The following is a 15,636-nucleotide window of genomic DNA, read 5'->3' as shown; positions in this document are numbered from 1 at the left end:
AACCATGTCCTGTGGTCCGATGAGACCAAGATAAACGTATTTGATTCAGATGGTGTAAAGCATGTGTGGCGGCAACCAGGTGAGGAGTACAAAGACAAGTGTGTCTTGCCTACAGTCAAGCATGGTGGTGGGAGTGTCATGGTCTGGGGCTGCATGAGTGCTGCCAGCACTGGGGAGATGCACATTGAGGGAACCATGAATGCCAACATGTATTGTGACATACTGAATCAGAGCATGATCCCTCACTTTGGAGACTGGGCTGCAGGGCAGTATTCCAACATGATAATGACCCCAATTACACCAGACGACCACTGCCTTGCTAAAGAAGCTGAGGGTAAAGGTGATGAACTGGCCAAGCATGTCTCCAGACCTAAACCCTGTTGAGCATCTGTGGGGCATCCTCAAATGGAAGGTGAAGGAGCTCAAGGTCTCTAACATTCACCAGCTCTGTGAATTTGTCATGGAGGAGTGGAAGAGGACTCCAGTGGCAACCTTTGAAGCTCTAGTGAACTCCATGCCCAAGAGGGTTAAGGCAGTGCTGGAAAATAATGGTGGCCACACAATAAATTTACACTTTGGGCCCAATTTGGACATTTCCACTTAGGGGTGTACTCGCTTTTATTGCCAGGGTTTAGACATTATTGGTTTGTTCAGTTATTTTGAGGGGACAGCAAATGTACACAGTTATACAAGCTGTACACTCACTACTTTATATTGTAGCAAAGTGTAATTTCTTCAGTTTTGTCACAAGAAAAGATATAATAAAATACTTTAAAAATGTGAGGGGTTTACTCACTTTTGTTTGATACTGTAAGTGCAAAAAATGATATGATATATCAAATCACAATGAAATGTCCAATAAATCAAATTCAAGTGAAAAAAAAGTCCAAGTGAAAAAGGAAAAAAGTTATCGAATGCCAAATTCCAGGCACACGATGTGATCTCAGGTGTCACACATGTTGTCTTTCCTTCACCAAATAGTTAAAATGTGAACTCTCCAGAAATATATGCTGTCTAAGTTATAGGACAGGAACCACGTGTTGAGATATGAATGTGTTGCCTCTCTGGAGATCTCTGTTTAAACGGACCAAACCAATGGTTATCCCACACATTTAGGATGGAGCCATCAAGCAGTATTCAATCAGTCAAGCAGGGTAAATCATTAGGCATCAGAAGAGAGTAATTTCTCATAGTGTATTAATTTATTCAAAAAAGGTAAAACAATATACTAAAACAAAATAAAATTAAAATAAAATAAAAACTAGACTCACATGAGCCAAACGCCAGTCAATGTGCAAAATACTGCGGCCATCCACAGTTCCAATAGTTCCAAGTGTCCTATCAAATTGGGCACAACAGCTGTGTATCATGCAAAGGCAAACACACAAAATGGGCCAGAGTACATCAAAGTATATAATATAACGTTAAAAATTATAACATCATAAACGGTGGAACATCCCTTCCAGTTTCGCTATCATGTTAATGAGGTGACTGTGTCAAGTTGTTGTATCCAACATTGTGACTTCGGGTCCAGGCATTTTTTGGTAGACCTTATGGTAGAAGATGAAGATGATTTACTAGTTTAATATCTCTGAATGTCCTATTAAATTTGGCATAACGACTGTATGCATGGCAAAGGCTAATAAACAGATATACCCAAATTCAAATAAAAACTATATTATTAGGACTGAAAGCCAAAATTCAAACATAAGTGGATGATATACTAATGTGTTGGAATCCTACAAGGGAATCTGATCATATATGAGGACTGCATATAAATACATCACAATCCATATATGTTGGAGCATATAGAGAAATACAAAGGAAAAGAAAAAACCTATATATTACCATAAGTAGGGTGTCAAGCGTCTCAAAGCCACTACCAAATGTCAACGAAAACAGTTGACATCCCACTCGACATTCAACTCCAATGGGGATTAATATTTAATCTCGAAAAACCATTTAATCTCTGATTTAGAAATCTCTCTGGTGTGATGACATCCCCTCCAATGGAGTTTTAATTTGGCTATATCTACAAATTTGAAGGAACTGGGATCTCTCCCGTGACAGGTTCTATAATGAGCAGATAGGCTATGGTGTCTATAGCCTTTTCTGATGTTAAATACATGTTCCTGTAACCTATCTCTCAATCTCCTGGTGGTCCTGCCAACATATTGTTTATGGCAGGAACATTACAGGAGATACACCACATGAGTGGATTCACAAGAAATTAATCCATCTATTTGATAGTCTTTACCTGTGGGGGTGAAGGAAAGTTGAGTAATCTTTCTCTCTCTAAGTGTATTGGCAGTGCAAATCATGCATTTATTGCAGGAATAAAAAACTTTTAAATCAGTAAAGAAAGAAGGTGTTCAGTGGGGATTTATAACATTTGGGGATAATTTATCTCTTCAATTGGGGGCACGTCTAAAAAAATACCTCTGGTTTATCTGGAAAAGTAGTTTTTATTATTGGGTCTGCTTGTAAAATGTTCCATCGGTTTCGGATTATCCTTTGAATCTGATAGTGTTGGACTGTTCACATAGTGTTCACATGGGTCTACACAGCCAACTGTAGAATTTTAAAGATAATTCATCCTTTCTGACATTGTTTCATGTTGCACCCATGTTCTGCAGCTCCCCACTCCAAAACCCCTCTTCCCTGCCACACTTACAAAAAACCTGATTGACGTCCCGGATTGGCTCCAACTTCTCCCACACCTAGCAGCCCGCCGGCAGCAGCCAACGACAGGAAGACCGAAGCTGCACAGCTCGGAATCCAGAGTACACCCCATTAATGACCCACAGGAGACCGGAGCGGCCACCGCAAGTGAGTAACTAATGCAGTCTTGCTACACATCACCACTTAACTCCCTCCTGTTGTGGTCCCCCCTTGCCGTGACTCTGTGACCCTGCGGTCCAAGATGTGTATAATAGGTGTACACCTGCAAGTATGGGATAAGACTATCTTTTTATTTTTAGCTCCCTTGCTATGGCTGTGACTTTTCCAATGAGGAAGTATCTCCCGTCTGGCTCTATGTACCCTCTGGGGGTGCCAGTTGATTGTGTCCTCCACCCTTGCTATGGTTTGTCCTCTGGAGTAATGAACACGGATAAGTGTATGTGAAGGATAGGAGGCCACTAACTTTGCTGCTTCCATCACTCTCCCCCCCCCCCACCATTCTGCCGACACAAAGTTATGTCGCTTCCATGCTGGAGAAGAGGGTCATTTTGAGATTCTCATATTTATGGGACAGTGTGTCTGCTCCTTAAATGTTGGCATGTATTACCATATACTTTACAGCTGTATTATCTAATGTTCCTATTACCTGCTATTAAGGAACCTCGAAGACAGCAGGGGGTGGATGGATGGGGGTGGGTAGAGGGGGGCGACAAGCGGGAAGGGGCAGCTATACCATAGGTTTCCATGGGGTTTTTTTTTGTCTATGCCTATTAAATTATTCCTTATAGTACAGGTAATTCCCATATGTAAACCTAGGGGGAGAGACCAAGCCGCCTCTGGTTCCTGGCCAGGCAGCCTTTGAAAGACAGGAAAATGGCCCAAATGGGCTATGGCTTTAACAAGCCGCAACCCGTATTCAGCACATTGGTAACCCCCACTTAAGTCAAGGGTGGCTCGGGGCGCAGATTCTCGCTCATTTGAGCAGGGATCGGGCCGATCGACCGGCCACATTAGTTGGATCAAAAAAGGAAAAAAATAATCGCTCTAAAGGTAAACAATAGTGATGAAGCAGCAACTTCAAGTGTGACCACACCCTCAAACAAACTAAGTAAAAATAAGTTGCGCTTAGTGAAAATTGAACAAATAAATATCCAAAAAAATATATAAATATCAGTTGATCAAGTCCTGATAGTAATGTGAATAGTGAAATAATGCGTATATATAAATCACATTCAGTGGTTAAAGAACAAATAAATATCATAAATAAAAATATCAGATTCCAAGTCCTGATACTGAAGTGTGGGTGATGATAAAATAGTCTCTAAATAATCAAAATAATGTAGTACAATAGGAATCCAGACTTCCCTTAGGAAATGCGCTTACCAAATAAATGATTAAAAAAGGCAGGGTATTATATCCAAGACATTTGATTGAAGATAGCCCAGATTTTAACTCACAGGTTTGGATGGCGTGAAGTCATGGAAAAAAGAAAGAACGCCATAGCATAATACCTCAAAACAAATGAATCTTATACACCCTAAAGTGCACCAAGTAGGATCAAAGAAATTGTATCCACCACCAGATGTGAAGCTGCTTACCAGAGGTATTTAATGAGTATTCATGAACCAGCACACAAAGAAGCTTATCCCAATATTGGTGACAGAGAGGAAATGGCATGGACGTGGAGATTGAACCACCACCGATTAAATAGCCCCTTACCGAACTCAAGATGACTGAAAACAGGGTAAGAGATAGATCCTATGAAGAACCAACCGCCAACACCGACAAACTGAGCCCCTTACCAAACCAGCATGGTAAATCGTTTTAGAACAGGGAGTCAGGCCACTCAGCACTCAACATGGATGGTGAACCAGATATGTTATAGGATCGTCCTCAATAGCCAGATGTTAGACCAGATAGCCAACCCACCGGATGGATAGCATGGACCAATCACAGATATAGAAAAGAGGAAGGCGCCAATAGTGTAAAACCATACAACTATTTATTAAATTAAAGAAAGACACTCACATTTCTGAGGAATAAAAACTGCATGTAAGAGCCGTCGGCCGGACGGCTAGATACATCCACTCGATTGGAACGCTTCAGAAGATGACGTCAGCACGCCGTGACCTAACGACGTTTCGTCCTAGAAGACGTTTTCAAAGGTGCGGACGGCGTGCTGACGCCATCTCTTATACAACACTCAGCCGGATGTCCGGCATTGAGCGATGCCCATTCGTCCATCTTACAAAAGGGTATAGACGGCAGTACCGGAGCAGAGAGGATAAGGTATATAGAATACAATATAAAACAGTACTATAATATACAATGATATATTTCAATATTAAATGGCAAAGTGGAACAAAATGGCAGTCCAATAACGAGATAGATTGATGTACACCAACTACGGGCGCCATCTAGTAGCCAAACACAAGAATGTCCATCAGATGAAAACAATTGCATACTGCCCATAAAATTAATAGGTAATAAATACAAATACTAATATTATAAACAACATAAAATTGTAGCAAATATTACATAAATATATAATAATACAATAAAAATAGGTGTATTAAATTGATAAATATAGTAAAACTAATTATGGAAAAGTCACTAATTAGATAATTGATGCAGATATGGTAAACCTAACCCATATATTGTAGTCAACCAAACATTGATTGTGGGTTGACTAAAAATATTGATGACTACCATATTTATCATTAAAAATACAATAAAATCATCTAAAACCAAAAAGGACTAAAAGAGTTTTAGGCATTATCGATAAAAGCATTAAGTTCCACATCTACATTGAGACCGAATGGCACATATGTCTTTGCCCGATATATCTATGCCATCTCGAGTTTTGAGATGCCCCTAATCAGGGGTTCGCCTCTCCAATGTGGCACGAATTTGTCGATACCAAGAAATAGAGTATTCCTAGGGTCTTTGTTATGGACCGCAGCATAATGCTTTGAGACTGAATGGCTAAGAAAAGCTTTCCTAATATTTGCAACAAGCTCATTCAGTCTCACATTTAGGGGGCGCTTGGTCCTCCCAATGTATTGATACCCGCATGGGCACTGAAGCAGATAAACTACCCCAGCGCTCGTGCATGATATAAATGGCTCTATATTGTGCACCCTACCTGTGCCTCGAGCAACAAACTCCTGCACTCTCCTCTGTTTGTTGGAATTTAAGCTACAGATTTGGCATCTATTGCATCTGTAGAATCCAGTCAGCTGTTGCAAGAAACTGGGTTTGGGAGCTGGGGGTTCCAAAACATTGGGCGATACCTTATCCCGCAAAGATGGAGCACCCTTAAAAACCACCCTAGGTTTGTCTGACAAGTTCTTGCAGAGAATGGGGTCGTTGTTGAGGATGTGCCAGTGACGGCCAATGAAATTTTTTTATTTCCATATGTTGACTGGAAAAGGTCGTTACAAACGGTAAATTATAAGAAGAACTTATATGATCTGTAGTCCTGGAATTGTTTAATAACTGAGTTCTCGCTGTGGACCTAACCTCTGACAGAGTCTGTTGTAGGAAATTTTTATTGTATCCCTTGTCTAGAAACCGATTAGTCAGAACCTGGGCTTGGGCTTCAAATTCCAAAGGATCAGAACAATTCCATTTAATCCGGAGGTATTGACCCTATTGACGGAATAGCTTGCAGCCAAGGGGCATGGTGGCAACTGTCGACAGGAATATAAGAATTCCTGTCGGTTGGTTTAAAGAAAGTAGATGTGATAAATTCACCATCCTTGACAGATATACTCAAATCCAAAAAATTAATACTTGTCTAACTACAGTCATAATTAAGATGTATACCTCTGTTATTGGAGTTCAATTCCTCCAAGGACACGGGTAATTCGCAATATGGACCATCCCACAGGAGGAGGACGTCATCTATATATCTTGCCCAAAGCAGTATCTGTGATCTGCGATGAGCATAGATGACGTCCTCCTCCCACTGGGCCATGAACAAATTGGCCAGGGACGGAGCGTATTTAGCCCCCATGGCTACACCGGTGATTTGACGAAAGAAACATCCATTATACCAAAAGGAATTGTGTTGTGTTGCGTAATTCAACAGCTCCATAATGAATGATATTTGAGCCCCATGCAGGTTGAAGTCGCGTACCAAAAACATATTACCAGAATTGAGGCCAACCTCGTGTGGAATCACTGTATACAGCGAGGAGACATCAGCTGTGACCAGCCAAAGATGTTCCGTTGGCCTTAATTCAGACAGAAGATTGATCACATGTCTAGTGTCTTTAATAAACGAGGGAGTGGCCTGTACAAGAGGCTGTAAAAAAGAGTCTATATATTTCCCCACCCGGGACGTCACAGAGTCGATGCCACTGACTATGGGACAACCCGGGGGGGGGGGGAAACTAGACTCTTATGTAATTTAGGAAGATAGTAGATTACTGGGGTGCGAGGGCACTTCGGGATCAAAAATGCCCTCTCCTTGTCGTTAAGAATATTGGAATTATAACCCCTATCCACAATATCTTGCAGAATCCTCTTATAAAGGACCTTGGGATCACTGGGTAACACAACGTAAGTTTATGTGTCACCCAAAATCTGCTGCATCTCTGCCTCATAATCTTCCCTGTCTAGCACAGCGAAGCCACCCCCCTTGTCTGCCGGTCTGATGACTAGATTTTTGTTGGCACATAAGGAATCAAGTCCTTTCTGAAGATCAGCAGACAAGGAGGTCTTATGCACTTGGATCTTATCCAAATCCCTCAATAGGACGTCCCTAAATACCCTGAGGGATGGAGCCAAAGATCCCGGAGGGTTAAATAAGGACGCATTGGACAGTCCAGAGTGATGAAACTCTGTGCTGACCACGCGATTGTCCTTAATTGGGTTGCTCAAAACATAACGCTTGATGTTTATCTTACGAACACATTTATGTATATCCATATATACAGCTAGCGGGTGCAGGCATTTTTAATTTAAGTAAGACAGTACTGACAGACTCGGAAAGATTAATTTTGGATAAAGGCCTTAAATACGCCCCTCCTAAACGTCTGGACAAATTCCAGACGTATATGGATATACATAAATTTGTTCGTAAGATAAACATCAAGCGTTATGTTTTGAGCAACCCAATTAAGGACAATCGCGTGGTCAGCAGAGTTTCATCACTCTGGTTAAACACAACTGTTTATGGGCGTATTTGAGTAATCAGCTGGACTGGGTGGGCTATATATGCCCGTTCCCAATCCACCCACCTCCCTCCTTAGGCCAGCACATTTTTTTGAGGATTAACCTCAGTGCGCACTTTGCAGGGTTCCTGCGTATATAGTTTTCCCCCATTGACAGGGATAGTTTCTTCTTTCTTTTTTCCCCCTTTTTTTTTTTTTTTGTTGTTAGTTTCTGGGTTTGCTTTTTTTCTCTCTTTCTCTCTTTCACAGCGGCTTCATGGACACACTGAAGATTCTGTCCCTAAATACAAAGGGGCTCAATGTCCATGAAAAACGTAGGCTATTGCTTAACGATCTTAGACACCGCAGGGTGGACATAGCCTTTATTCAGGAGACTCACTTTAGGGATGACCGACTACCGGTTCTGAGAAACCGTTACTATCCAGACTTGCAGGGATGTTTCTTGTTCCTCAAGGGCAAGGTGGGAGATGTCATAGTTACCCTCGCTACACTGTATGCACCCAATGATAAACAGGACCATTTTATCACACGCACCCTCTCTAAACTATCAGCGTTTTCAGAAGGGATACTGATCACTGGAGGTGACTTCAACATATCCTTGATCCCTGCAGCGGATACGTCGGCAGAGCGTTCCTCGCCCCCCCGGGCGTACACAAACGGATTTTACAGGCGATACATAACTCCCAATTGGTGGACATACAGTATGGCGCCTGCAGCATTCGGGAGAAAGGGACTACACGTTTTATTCTCACCCTCATAGATCCTATTCAAGGATTGATCCCACACCGCCACCTGCACGCAGTTAAGATGACTGGTATAGACTCCATCACATATTCAGATCACGCAGCTATCACCCTAAGCTATGCCCTCTCTGAGGCCTCCTCTCCGGGCACTTGGTTCTGGCGACTCAACGAGAGTCTGCTACAGTCTCCGATGGTCACAGAGGAGGTCCTCAAAGAATTGACTGTCTATTTTGCCATTAATGAGACGCCGGACTGCGATAGGGGCGTCGTGTGGGAAGCGCACGTAATCAGGGGGATCCTAAATTAAAAATGGAGCCCGGATTAAGAAAATGAGATGTGAGACCCTGAACTCCCTTCTAACTAAAATCCACGACTTAGAACTAGTTCATAAAAGACGCCAAAGCACGGGCACAGAACAGGAGCTATTCTTGTTATGTAAACAAGTTACGAATCTTTTATATTTTAAAACAAGGGCAGACCTGCAGAGGTGCCGCCCACACTCATATATCTCGGGAAATAAATGTGGAAAGCTACTAGCACGGACAGTGCGGGAGCAGAGGAGGGCAGCCTATATCCCCCATATACTCTCGCCATCAGGACAGAAGATGTCTCTTCCACAACATATCACACGGACTTTCCGTGATTTTTTTGCATCTTTATACGATCTTCCAGACAGTAATGTACCAATATCACAAATGGATGAATACATCATGACATCTGAGCTACCGTTACTCCCGGTTGAAGTTCAGAGAGAGCTTGAGACACAAATATCTCTAGAGGAACTTAGTGCTGCATTAAATACTCTCAAGGCAGACACAGCTCCTGGCCCTGTTGGCTTCACGGCACACTATTACCGGAATTTTTTTCCTGTATTAGGCCTTCATGTGGTCAGCCTTCTTAATGGCCTGGGATCTAGTACTTCTCTACACCGTGACACCCTGAAGGCGCACATTTCCCTCATCCCAAAAGAAGGTAAGGACTTGGCAGCTTGCGGCAGCTACCGTCCCATATCACTTTTAAACACAGACTTGAAAATTTTCACTAAACTTGTGGCATCACGACTCTCACCCCATCTGAAATCACTGGTTCATCTAGACCACGTTGGATTTATCCCATAGAGGGAGTCAAGAGACAACACCATCAAAGTGCTGAGCCTGGTTCATATTGTGTTGAAAACCGCCACGCCTAGCATCATCTGCCTTAGCACTGACGCTGAAAAGGCGTTCGACCGGGTTGACTGGCGGTTCATGTTCTCGGTCCTACGCCATATCGGATTAGGGGCAAATATGATCTCGTGGATCTCCCAGGTTTACTCTGACTCCTCTGCACAAGTGAGAGCCAACGGGCACCTTTCTGACTCTTTCCAGATATCTAATGGAACGCGTCAGGGCTGCCCGTTGTCCCCTTTACTTTTTGTGCTATCTCTTGAGCCCTTCCTACGTAAAGTACGTCTCAACGCGGACATCTCGGGGATATTTGTGGAGAATGCCGAGTATAAGGTCTCAGCATATGCTGATGACCTATTATTCTCGCTGACTAAACCAACGATCTCCACCCCCGAATCTTCTACGTGAAGTCGATATTTATGGTAGACTATCTAATTTGAAAATAAATTACAACAAATCTGAAGCTATGGGGATCGGAATAACATCAAGCTTGCTTTCCCACCTTAAGTCCACCTTACCGTTTCGATGGACCGACACAGCCCTCCAATACCTTGGCATCTATATACCCCCGGATCTATCTGCAACCTATATGGTTAATTTCCCTCCCCTACTGGCTCACATCAGTGTGCTGTTGGATGGGTGGCAACAGGGGTTATACTCATGGTTTGGGAGATGCAATCTGTTAAAGATGTGCATACTCCCGAAGCTGCTTTACCTATTCCAGACATTACCAATTGCCATCCCTTCCTCTTTCTTTAAAAGAGTACACTCCTTATTTATTCGATTTATCTGGGTCAATAAAAAATCCTGCATCTCCCGTGCTCAGTTGTCCTGGCCCAAATCAAAAGGAGGCTTAGCCCTCCCGGAAGTTCTCAAATACTATCAGGCAACTCATTTGGGCAGAATTATTGATTGGAGACGTCACTCTAGTTTCAAGTTATGGGCATACATTGAACAATCACAGTCAGAGGTAGATCTGGGAGGTGCACCGTGGTGCCACAACTATTTACCCCAAGACCTTGTGTGACACCCCACAATCGGCCCAACACTGAGGGTTCTGTCCTCATTAATAAAACACTCGTCGCTAACATCAGTTGACTCGCCGCTGATCCCGGTTTTGGGCAACCCAGCTTTCCCTCCTGGGATATCAGACCGTTCCTTACGAGACTTGAAAAAAAGGATATCTACAGGCCTCAAATTTTGTGTGCGACGGGCACTGGCCACCCATCGCACGGTTAATTGATATACTGGGTCCCTACCGACTACCTTTTTGGAATGCTATTCAGCTGCACCATTTTCTACACTCTCTACCAGCTCCGGAGTTATTAAGTAGAGACCTAACGTTATTCGAACAGTATTGCGTAGGCAACGAAGCAATGCCAAATTTATTATCCAAGGCCTATCACTTATTGTCTTTACCACCAGAGGGCAAAAGCCTGCCCTGCCTGGAAAAATGGGAGAGGGACCTGAATTGTAGATTTACGATGAAGCAGGAATGCAATATATTCACATTAGCTTTGAAAACTCCTGTCTGCACCAAGATGCAGGAAGTTAATTACAAACTCCTTACGAGATGGTATCGGGTCCCCTCTTTGCTGCATATGTTTTCTTCAAATATTTCAGACCGTTGTTGGAGATGCCAGGGGGGGCCGGGAACTATTTTACACATATTTTGGTCGTGCCCACGGTTATCCCACTTCTGGGGAGAGGTGTACGCTCTAGCTCAAGAATTTACTGATGGGGAAATCCCAAATAACCCCACGTTTTTCTTATTACACATCTCCACTTTGCCCTTTAAGAGTTACAAGAAATCAATCCTGTTTCATATCTTGAATGCAGCTAAGTCATGTATACCTTTATTCTAGAAGACACACTCCTCTCCAATGATTAGCGACTGTATTCGTAAGATCGAAGACATTAATAAAATGGAAGACCTACGTCTCTCTGCACAATTTAAAAAGGAACTTTATAATAAAACGTGGGGATTATGGAATCTTTTTGTACTATCAGAACGAGGGCGGAATTTATCATGTCCTGCGAGGTCAGTAGCCCCTACTGATTCCAGAGGTTAGGGAACCGGATCCTCAGCATAATTAGTTTTACTATATGTGTCCAATGAAGCCTCTTCTCCCCCTTTTTTTTTTTTTTCTTCCCCCTTCTTTTCCTTTTTTTTGTATTTCTTTCTTAGCCTTATATCTTCTCTCTCTTGCTTTAGAAAATTTAGAAGGAGACAAAGCGGTTACCGTAGCCTTGATAGTAGCCAAATGTATAGATCATTATTTTTAACTGTTGGGTTGATTTTGGTCCCTACCCAGGCAGTTATCCTATTTTTATTTGTATGTTTTGATACATTACCACTAATGCTCTTCTGGCGATGTAGGTTATTAATATCAATTGAGTATTGTTGACTAGCATTGTAAGTGTTGTATCTACTGGATCCGCTCTGTCTGTCCTTTTGCATAAATAAAATATTTGAAAATAAAAAAAAGAATCATGGTGTGCTTAACCTGTAGGCTGCTGTCAATTTTATTTTGGCATGGTTGCACAGCTGCATCATTCAGTTACATTGATCTGTGAATAAAAGAGTACAAGTCTCATCTTTCATAGCAGCAGAGGGACTCATAGTTCTCAAAAGAACACAAGTGTGGTGACATCACCACACTTGTAGACCATTGTTTAATTCCTCTAGCCTCTGTACAGACCTGGGGCAGGAGGGGGTGTCTTCGGGAGACTGTGCACTGCACCCGTAATCCAATGATGTTTTTTTTGTTCACTTATTTGCAATTTTCCATAGGTAGGTAATAATAGAAAAGCTGAAGGATTACTAAGGAAATATTATTTTTTTTTTTAACACCGCGGAAAACAATAGAAGATCAGGGACATGTGGAAAGCTTCATGTTTTAAGTCTCATCCCACATCAGAGGCAACTGTTATTGAGAAAATTACACCTGCAGATAAACTCCCACATCAGATCAGATCACTCATCTGGAAAACTCTCTTCCTGTACGAGACATAGAAATTTATCTGATGAACAATGATGCAACTTAAAACAAAATGCCATAGTTCATTAGGTAAATTCCCACACCAGACAAAACATGTAGCTGCTCTCCAGTACATTTAAATTTAATACAAGCTACCTATTGCTGCCCTAGGACTGTGTATTTTATTATTCACAAGCTAAACCTTGCAATTAATGTGCCAAACTGTCTACACAAACAGATCAACAAATCGGCTGGTGTGTACAAAGTATATTGTAGGAAAAATATTGTTTCTCACATCATAATCTTTGCCTAATTTTGAATCTGTCCTGCAGAAACATCTAGAAGCTGATATTGGATGGCCTCAATAACATATTAAAAAAAAATCCCTGCCAAAGAAAGCAACTGATAATTAACCGGTTTACCACCTATGTCTCAGATCTTTGGTCCCTTGAAAAATCTTTAACATCCGATATATTGCTGTGTGTGTCAGATCCCTGGTCTCCCCACTGCCTATTGTGGTTGCATCCACTGGCGCCACCATTTGCCACTATTGAACATAGAGCTGTAGAACGTTACTTTGTAATGACAAAGAAATTTCTTTGAAACTCAATGTCCTCTTGTGGATAAAACACATATTTACACATCGTAATGGATCTATGTAGGGTAAGGTTGTTGAAAGAAGAAAGTTTAGAGCATGATTGTTGTTATGACTAGAGATGGCCCTGCGGTTCGCGGCGAACTTTGCTCGTTTGCTGTCCGCCAATCATGCGAACATATGGAGATGTTCGCGGCCCCCATATTCTTTTACATTGTGAAGAACTTTGACCAATGACACATCCATCAGGTGGTACAGGACAGCCAATTGAGACATTTCAGCACATGGACATACCCCCTACCTTATAAATAGACCTGATCTGGCTGCCATTTTACATTCTGCCTTTTGTCAGTGTAGGGAGAGGTTTGCTGTGTGGAGCAGGGACAGATTGTCAGTGACACAAATCGCTCGGTAATAGGTCCACAAAAGTCCTTTTAAGGACTGGTATAGGTGTACTGTCAAAATTCTGTCTTTTGTCAGTGTAGGGAGAGGTTGCTGTGGGGATCGGGGACAGACTGTCAGTGACACCGATCGCTCGCTAATAGGTCCACAAAAGTCCATTTAAGGACTGGTATAGGTGTACTATTGTTTGGTGTGCAGTATATAGGGGTGTAATACACATATAATGTACTTTCTAATATAGAAAGCATATTATAGTGTATTTGGGTACTGCAGAAATGTTGCCTCTTTCGCTGCGTTAACCCTGCTACACACAGTGACAAAAGTTACTAGAAAATATTTTTCATAACTGGTGTGATTAACCAGTGGCCCCCCAAAAACTACAGATTGAAGCGGGGTGTTATATTTTCATAATACTGTTGTTGGGTACTGCAGAAATTTTGCCTCTTTCGCTGCGTTAACTCTGCTACACACAGTGACAAAAGTTACTAGAAAATATTTTTCATAACTGGTGTGATAAACCAGTGGCCCCCAAAACGACAGATTGAAGAGGGGTGTAATATACCTTGTTCCACATATACTGCGCTTCTCTAGAGACCTTTGTCATAGGGTCATCTAAAAAATGACAGGCAGAGGAAGAGGCAGGCCCTTCCGCAGGGGTGGTAGGGGTAGGGCAGGAGCACCAGACCGGAGCCAAAGTGGGAAGTTGCAGAAGGTGCGCTAGATTACGCCAAAGGACACACCAGACTTGGTTGAGTGGCTCACTCAGTCTTCCTCTTCTGCACCCTCCTTATCCTCTCTATCTGCACCCTCTTCACTCTCTGCTGTGTGCACCCGCAAAGACATCACCACCAACACCACCACCATATACCCTCCGCTTGAGTCACAGGAATAATCTTCCGATCCATCACAAGACATTTGCGATGCGCAGCCATTGTTGGCATCGGATCAGGAAGAGGAGGTAGCAACAGCCGCCACTCAGTAGCCTGACGACAGTACCCAACTGTTGCTGCCTACACCGAAATCTCAAATGTTAGTGGTGGGGAAGGTGACGTCGATGATGACGTATCTATGGACGTCACGTGGGTGCCCACAAGAGAGGAACAGGAGGGGAGTTCAGAGGGAGAGATGGACCAGCAGATAGGGAGGAGAAGCAGGCCGAACTTACATTGCACAGGAGGGACAAACCAGACTGGTAATGTATCAGGAGGGAGCGATCAACCATGTACGGTCACATCTGGCGCTCCCAGGACGCCGGGACATGGCTCCGCAGTGTGGGTTTTTTTTAACCTGTCCGCTGCTGACAATAGTGTTGCCATCTGCAGCCTTTGCAGTCAACGTATAAGTCGCAGTAAGCCCAACACTCACCTAGGGATGCCCGCCTTAAGAAGGCACCTGGACTCTCATCACCAAGCCCAGTGGGAGCAACGCCGTCAGAACCCACAAAGCCACACTCCAGGCTCTCACCGTCCAGCCTCTGCTCCTTCTCCTTCCTCCTCACAATTGTCCTCTACTCCACCTTCCATCATGCCGTCCTCAAGTTTTTCTGGAAAAAGGCCGGCTTCTGTGCCCCAAATGTTGGAGCGTAAAAAAATAATGACGCTGGATAACCCTCTTGCCCAACGGTTGACCGCTGGCTTGTCGGAACTGATAGCCCACCAACTACTGCCATATAAACTGGTGGACTCAGAGGCCTTTAGAAAATTTGTGGCCATTGGAACACCACAATGGAAGATCCTAGGAAGGAAATATTTCTCGCAGAAGGGCATCCTAGAGCTATATGGCCATGTTCAGCGGCAAGTGAATGTATCTCTGGCACACAGTGTCGATGCCAAGATACATCTGACCACAGACACGTGGTCTAGCAAACACGGGCAGGGAAGGTATATA

Source organism: Pelophylax lessonae (genome assembly GCF_965119305.1).
Source record: "Pelophylax lessonae genome assembly, chromosome: 3".
NCBI classification, from domain to species: domain Eukaryota; kingdom Metazoa; phylum Chordata; class Amphibia; order Anura; family Ranidae; genus Pelophylax; species Pelophylax lessonae.
The sequence above is the reverse complement of the archived record's forward strand: the minus strand, read 5'-3'. Positions refer to the sequence as shown.